This window comes from Polyodon spathula, unplaced genomic scaffold, assembly GCF_017654505.1.
Source record: "Polyodon spathula isolate WHYD16114869_AA unplaced genomic scaffold, ASM1765450v1 scaffolds_1479, whole genome shotgun sequence".
Taxonomy (NCBI): domain Eukaryota; kingdom Metazoa; phylum Chordata; class Actinopteri; order Acipenseriformes; family Polyodontidae; genus Polyodon; species Polyodon spathula.
The window spans coordinates 1-8467 of record NW_024472959.1 but is presented as its reverse complement, the minus strand read 5'-3'; the positions used below and the strand labels follow the sequence as shown (position 1 = coordinate 8467).

General features: G+C 46.6%; 1 pseudogene; it reads right to left on the bottom strand.

The window, feature by feature from the left end:
- Positions 1-6862: 6862 nt before the first annotated feature.
- LOC121309790 lies at positions 6863-8461 on the bottom strand (annotated as a pseudogene).
- Positions 8462-8467: the final 6 nt, after the last annotated feature.

Sequence of the window (8467 nt, the reverse complement as noted above, 5' to 3'; positions counted from 1 at the left end):
GAGAGAAACGACTTACACTTTTAAATATCAGGATCGCAATCTCACTCAGTGTATAAAACAATCCTATATTCTGAACATGATGATAACCATATGAAACACTGAATCATTAAAACAATTTGGTTACACGCTTTAAACATGTTGATTACACAAAGAAAAAGGAAAAACATGGAACAGTAACAGATTCATACTAGAGTGCTGCTATGCAGCCCATAATGTGTAGGATATGAAATGTACTTGTGTGTTGCTTTATTGAGGGGGGGGTTGTACTTGTGTGTTGCTTAATTGGGGGGGTGAACATAACGACTCGAGTGTGGGGACAAGTGAGTTTATCATCAGTGGAATTACTGTACTGCAGTCACCCACTGTTACCCATTATCTTTTTATCAGTCTTTTCTGAAAACTTTCAATTCCCCTGAGAATCAGTGTGTTTTCTTCACAGCATGCTTCTATGTTTATCACATCAGGGGGCAGCAGTTACATGAAGGGGTCCTTTAAAGACGAATATAATATTATTGGGCATACACTGTATATATAGGAAAGACAGGCAGGACAGAAGAAGCGGAAGGGTAATGCTATACATCAATATGGGTCAAAATAATGGACAAAAATTCAAAGGGCATAATAATAGGGGCATACTATAGACTGCCAAATTCAGGCACTGAGCAAAATAAGCTGTTATAGCCATATTGATGGGGGCTTTCAACATAATAACTTTAGCATAACAGGAGACAGAAGTGTTAAAGGAACTAGAAGCTCTTAAAATAAACAAATCCCCTGGGCAGGATGAGATCCTCCCAATAGTACTCAAAGAAATGAAAGAAGTTATTTACAAACCACTAACCAAGATCGTGCAACAGTCTCTTGACACAGGGGTTGTACCGACAGACTGGAGAATTGCAAACGTAATACCGATCCACAAAAAGGGAAACAAAACCGAACCAGGTAACTACAGACCAATAAGCCTGACTTCTATTATATGTAAACTTATGGAAAAGTTTACCTATATGGTAACAGTATACTGGAAGACAGTCAGCATGGTTTTAGGAAAGGGAGATCGTGTCTAACTAACCTGCTTGTTTTGTTTTTGAGGATGCAAGATCGATAATGTTATCTCTCTCTCTCTCTCTCTCTCTCTCTCTCTCTCTCTCTCTCTCTCTCTCTCTCTCTCTCTCTATATATATATATCTCTATATATATATATATATAGATATATATATATATATATATATATATAGTGCCCATATAAACATATATAATTGCTATTCATATATATATAATATATATAATACACGTTACAGGCATTCTGTGAAGTCAGGCATTTCGCGAAATGGCTGATTTAGGGGCACACCTGTCTGTTTTACGCAGTCATTTTGGGAAATGCCAAAAAGTTTCAGTCATTTTACTATATATTAGAAAGGTGCTTTCTAAGGTATTTGTTTTCTAATAAAAACTTTCAAATTTTATCAAAAAAAATAAATCGGTGCAAACAGTTCATTTCTAATCACTGCAGGTCTTATTGTATTGGTTGAATCTAAAAAAAGAACATATGAAAGTACAAAATGAGGAGGAGGCCATTTGACCCCTCTTGCTCGTTTGGTTGTTAGTAGCTTATTGATCCCAGAATCTCATCAAGCAGCTTCTTGAAGGATCCCAGGGTGTCAGCTTCTATAACATTACCGGGGAGTTGGTTTCAGACCCTCACAATTCTCTGTGTGAAAAAAAAGTGCCTCCTATTTTTCTGTTCTGAATGCCCCTTTATCTAATCTCCATTTGTGACCCCTGGTTCTTGTTTATTTTTTCAGGTTGAAAAAGTCCCTTGGGTTCACACTATTTCTACCTTTTAGAATTTTGAATCACCCCCATAGTCTTCTTTGTTCCAGACTGAATAGATTCAATTCTTTAAGCCTGTCTGCATATGACATGTTTTTAAACCCAGAATAATTCTGGTCACTCTTCTTTACACTCTTTCTTAGAGTAGCAGTACCCTTTTTGTAGTGAGGTGACTATAACTGAACATAATATTTTAGATGAGGTCTTACTAATGCATTGTAAAGTTTTAACATTACTTTGATTTCGATTTAAAACTTTTCGCTATATACCCAATATACACTATATATCTTGTTGGCCTTTTCCCCACATTGTCTAGATGAAGGCATTTCTGAGTCAACACAAACTCCTAGGCCTTTTTCATAGATTCTTATTTAATTTCAGTATCTCTGTGGCAGAGCAAAGCTCTGCCCCTTTAAATTGGCAGGGATGGGGTTAACTTCCCCTACCTGCCTGGGTTTATTATGTTCAGGTGGCTGGGGTTGATTAGTTGATTAGGTTGATTAACGATCAATCAGCGCCCAGCCACCTGATATAAAAGGAGGCCTCTGCTTCTCATTTGAGAGGAGGGAGCTGAGGAAGCAGGTTGGTTTTTTTTGGTTGTTTGGAAAACTTGAATCCAGTGAAGGCATTGCCCAGCCTGGAAATTGTTATTTTTGTAAGTTTTGCTTTTTATCTTTTTTGTGTTTAAATTGCTTTGTTTTGGCCCTTGTGCCCTTTCATTTTTGTGTTTATAATAAAATAGTTATTTTTTTGAACTGCAGTCTGTCTCTGGGCCTCTATCCACTCGCCAGCCTGCCACATTTGGTGTCAGAAGTGGGATAGTGCCACCTAGAGGCTCAGAGCAGTATTTATTTTTTTTTTGAAAAAAAAAAAATGGGAAAAAAGAGCAGACAGCGGCAAAGGCAGGAACAAGCAGCAGCTGAAGAAATGTAAGCTGCTGCAGCCACCGCTGGAGGACCCGGCCAGCCTCTTCCCCTGGTGTTCCTGGTGTGGGAAGGAGGACCATCGTTGGCGGTCCTGCCCAGACGTGCCACCGGCAAACTGGTGTGGCCGGTGTGAGGAGGACGGCCACAACTGGGCAGGATGCCCCTACAACCAGGCCCAGGAAGAGGTGCAGTGTTCACCCCGGGCATCAGGGGCCACCCCACTACCTCCAGCACCACCACCTTCACCACCGTCCCAGGAGATCTGGGACTGGTTGATGCACCCTGAGGCAGACCTCGTCCACGATCTCCCCATAGTTATCAACACGCTGTGGCGTCGAGATGGGGAGAGGTGGGAACAGTGGGAGGAACAACACCACCCAGCGTCCTTCCCAGAGGTTGCCCTCATGGTGGTTAATTACCTGGCGGTAGACATGGGAGATGCCCCGGTCACTCCAATAAAGAGGGGTGAGCCGCCTTCCCGAGAGCCAGAGAGGGGTGAGGAGCTGCCGTCGTCCCCAGAGCCAGAGGGGGGTGAGGAGCCGCCGTCGTCCCAGAGCCAGAGGGGGGTGAGGAGCCGCCGTCGTCCCCAGAGCCAGAGAGGGGTGAGGAGCCGCCGTCGCTCCCCAGAGCCAGAGAGGGGTGAGGAGCTGCCGTCGCTCCCAGAGCCAGAGAGGGGTGAGGAGCTGCCGTCGCTCCCAGAGCCAGAGAGGGGTGAGGAGCTGCCGTCGCTCCCAGAGGCCAGAGAGGGGTGAGGAGCTGCCGTCGCTCCCAGAGCCAGAGAGGGGTGAGGAGCCGCCGTCGCTCCCAGAGCCAGAGAGGGAGTGAGGAGCTGCCGTCGCTCCCCAGAGCCAGAGAGGGGTGAGGAGCTGCCGTCGCTCCCAGAGCCAGAGAGGGGTGAGGAGCTGCCGTCGCTCCCAGAGCCAGAGAGGGGTGAGGAGCTGCCGTCGCTCCCAGAGCCAGAGAGGGGTGAGGAGCCGCCGTCGCTCCCAGAGCCAGAGAGGGGGTGAGGAGCCGCCGTCGCTCCCAGAGCCAGAGAGGGGTGAGGAGCCGCCGTCGCTCCCCAGAGCCAGAGAGGGGGGAGGAGCCGCCGTCGCTCCCAGAGCCAGAGGGGGGGAGGAGGATCTGCCGTCGCTCCCAGAGCCAGAGAGGGGTGAGGAGCTGCCGTCGCTCCCAGAGCCAGAGAGGGGTGAGGAGCCGCCGTCGCTCCCAGAGCCAGAGAGGGGGAGGAGGATCTGCCGTCGCTCCCAGAGCCAGAGAGGGGTGAGGAGCTGCCGTCGCTCCCAGAGCCAGAGAGGGGTGAGGGGCTGCCGTCGCTCCCAGAGCCAGAGAGGGGTGAGGAGCTGCCGTCGCTCCCAGAGCCAGAGAGGGGGGAGGATCTGCCGTCGCTCCCAGAGCCAGAGAGGGGTGAGGAGCTGCCGTCGCTCCCAGAGCCAGAGAGGGGTGAGGAGCTGCCGTCGCTCCCAGAGCCAGAGAGGGGTGAGGAGCTGCCGTCGCTCCCAGAGCCAGAGAGGGAGGAGGATCTGCCGTCGCTCCCAGAGCCAGAGAGGGGTGAGGGGCTGCCGTCGCTCCCAGAGCCAGAGAGGGGGGAGGGGCTGCCGTCGCTCCCCCAGCCAGAGAGGGGAGAGGCCGCCGCCGTCGCCGCCTCCGCCACCAGAGGGTGCCGGGCCGCCGTCGCCGCCTCCGCCACCAGAGGGAGCCGGGCCGCCGCCGCCGCCTCCGCCACCAGAGGGAGCCGGGCCGCCGTCGCCGCCTCCGCCACCAGAGGGAGCCGGGCCGCCGTCGCCGCCTCCGCCACCAGAGGGAGCCGGGCCGCCGTCGCCGCCTCCGCCACCAGAGGGAGCCGGGCCGCCGTCGCCGCCTCCGCCACCAGAGGGAGCGCGTTGTACATGGGGGGGAGGTGTGTGGCAGAGCAAAGCTCTGCCCTTTAAATTGGCAGGGATGGGGTTAATTTCCCCTACCTGCCTGGGTTTATTATGTTCAGGTGGCTGGGGTTGATTAGTTGATTAGGTTGATTAACGATCAATCAGCGCCCAGCCACCTGATATAAAAGGAGGCCTCTGCTTCTCATTTGAGGGAGGGAGCTGAGGAAGCAGGTTGGTTTTTTTGGTTGTTTGGAATTTTTGAATCCAGTGAAGGCATTGCCCAGCCTGGAAACTGTTTTTTTTGTAAGTTTTGCTTTTTATCTTTTTTTGTGTTTAAATTGCTTTGTTTTGGCCCTTGTGCCCTTTCATTTTGTGTTTGTTTATAATAAAATAGTTATTTTTTTGAACTGCAGTCTGTCTCTGGGCCTCTATCCACTCGCCAGCCTGCCACAATCTCCCATATGATATTTGTGTGGTTCACTTTATAATAAAATACCACTGAGCTGCGTATACTTGATACATGCAGCAGACAAAAAAATACTGGTGTGTAAAATAACTAACTAATAAAATAAAAGCAGTGGTAGCCAGTTTGATTTGATTTCATTAAGTAAATAATTAGACCAGACACAGATGTCATTACCAGAGATTAAACACCGCTTGAGGAATTAGAGCCCAAGACGTATAGTCTATGAGCCAAAACTCAGAAAGCCCTTAGTTTTTGAGTTGGCTGCACCCCCTGTCAGACTAAGGTTTTTTGGTATCATTTTGTTCCTTAATATGTCTAGATTCTATTTCTGCCTGTCGCCAAGTTGAATAGTTGTCCGTTTAGATTGAAAACCATCTATTTTGGACCTGCCCTTACTGCGCTTCGGACAGTAAAATGCTGTTATTGCAGATAATCAAACCACCATTCTCGTGTTAACTCGCCGCACTGCTTAATTATAAATATACTCCTGGATTCCACACAGAGTTGTATTTAAATATTTCTATTATTTCTTGACGTTTACTTTTTTAAAACTTATTTTGGTATTAATACACCAGACTTTTATCAGCATCTAGGTTTCTTTCTACACCATGCCAATTGTTACCTGACTTCCCCTGGTAGGGACCTATTACCTCCCGTCCGGCAGGTGTGTGTGTGTGTGTGTGTGTGTGTGTGTGTGTGTGTGTGTGCAAAAAAAAAGAAAATCCCACTTTGCATTGAAGTGTCTCTTTCCTGTCACATCTGATATGAAGCAATGGTGTGGGATGTGACAAAAGAATACTGATGTAGCATATTCTTCTCATTTAGTAAAATGTGACAATTAGAGGTATTTAAATATAATAAAAATACATACATTACGTATATATTTACATACAACAGAATAACATTTTTGGTATATAATGCTGACAGACTATACATTACTGACACCTGAAACCTAATTAATTAATTTCAACCTAACAAATACCTAAATAATTATGTCATATAACGTACACGTGTGTGTGTGTTTATCTATCGTCTCATATATAGAATATCTCTATATATATGATATATATTATATATATCTATATTAATATCTATACACACACACACACATAGATAGATAAGATAGATAGATAGATAGATAGATAGATCTTTTTAGCATGATTTAAACACTAAACGCTCAAAAAGAAAAGAATATCAACAAGATCTGTAAAGGGTTTGATATTGCCTTTCACCTTCTGACTGAGGAGATCCAAAAGAGAGTTATAGATAGAACAGAATTCTTCTCTGTCATATGTTTGACAGCATTATATAGAATTGTTGCTGGATGAAGGAATCGAAGCTCCTGAGTACAGAACTGAGAAGCTTATGAATAAGATTTGTTGCCTTCTGGCAAATTATTCCATTGTGGTTTTTGATCAGGCCATATGCAAAAGCAGTAGTCATCTGGAAGAAACCCATGGAATTCAAGTGCTTGCATGGGAGGTTTTCACATAGCTTGTACCCTATTTGCTGTAATAGGGAAACACTTTGCAGATGCTGGACTCAGGGACATTCTTCTAGAATCAGAAATCATTGGATCGGGATCTATCAATGGAGTGCTAGAAGGCCATCACTACAACAGAGCAGTCTGCATACATAAAATTATGATGGGAGCCCTAATGCAACTTCAGTGGAAAACATTAATACCTCGTTTCCATAGCCAAGCCAACTTGAGTGCACTCAAGTGCTCCCGGGTTAGCCTGAATTTTGCAAAACTCGAGTTCAGGTGCAACGTGATTTTATTATGCAGCTATCAGGGGGAGGATGGCTTGTATTCCTCGTGCGAGAAGCAGGGTTCGACTGTGGAGGCGCTCATAATTGGTGTTTGCTAGGCAGAATAATGCGGAAGATGCTAATCCGTGTGCGATCATTAAAATGATAGCTCCGGTGAAGCCTCAGGGGGTTTGGATGAGGATTCCCGCTACTACTAGTCCCATGTGGCTTACTGAAGAGTAAGCAATTAGGGATTTTAGATCTGTCTGTCGTAGACAAATTGATCCGGTCATGATAATGCCTCATAGGGCCAGGATGATAAATGGGTATGCAAGGTTTTTGGATGCAGGCTCTAGTATAATAATCATTCGTATCATGCCATAACCGCCTAGTTTTAGTAGTACGGCAGCTAGGACTATAGATCCTGCAACTGGGGCTTCTACGTGTGCTTTTGGTAATCAGAGGTGGACTCCGTAGAGGGGTATTTTTACTAGGAAGGCAATTAAGCAGGCTGCTCATCAGATTTTATCGGCTCAGGTGCATAGGGGGGCAGGTTGTATGTATTGGATAATTAGTATTGATAGGGAGCCTATTTCTTTTTGTAGGATCAGTAGGGCAACTAGTAGGGGGAGGGACCCGGCTAGTGTGTAGAATAGGAAGTAGGTGCCTGCGTTGAGACGTTCGGTTTGGTTTCCTCATCGTGTGATAATAATCAGGGTGGGGATTAGTGTGGTTTCAAATATGATGTAGAATAAGATGATTTCGGTGGCCCCGAAGGCTATAATTAAGAATAGTTGGAGAGACACTAGAAGGGTGATGTAGGTTCGTTGACGACTAACGGGCTCTGGAGAAATGTGGTTTTGGCTTGCTAGAATCATTAGGGGTAGTAGTCAGCATGTTAGGACTAGTAGGGGGGTGGAGAGTGGATCCGTGCCTAGGTAGGGGTTAGTGGAAGTTCAGCCAGTTTCTGAGCTCCAGTTGAGTAGGGTTAGGCTTGCGGTGGCAATGATTAAGGCTTGGGCTGTTGTTGTGGCTCATAGTCATTTTGGTGTTGCAAGTCATGTTGTGGGGAATAGCATTAATGTCGGGATTAAGATTTTTAGCATTGTAGTAGGTTTAGGTTTTGGAGGTGATCTGTGCCGTGCGTTCGTGTGGCGGCAACGAGGAGGGCCAGGCCTGCTCCGGCTTCGCATGCCGAAAATGCAAGTAGGAGTATGGGGGCGGTGGCATGGGTGGTTGATTCTAATTGGAGGGACCAGAGGGAGAGGGCAATAAATAGGGATAATATTATTCCTTCTAGGCAGAGGAGGGCAGAGAGAAGGTGGGTTCGATGGAAGGTCAATCCTATAAGTCCTAGTATGAAGGCAGAGCTGAAGCTGAAGTGTACTGGGGTCATAAGACGACTATGGACTTGCACCATAATTAGTTGAGCCGAAATCAGCGGTCTTACTTTGGACTAGTCGTCTATTCAGCCCATTCAAGTCCTCCTTGGGTTCATTCATAGATGAGACCTAGGGTTAGTAGGACTAAGATGGCTATTGCTCATAATAGGGCGGTGGTGGGGGAGGCTAGTTGGTCTCCTCAGGGTAGGGGGAGTAGTAATGCAATTTCTAGGTCGAACAACAGAAATA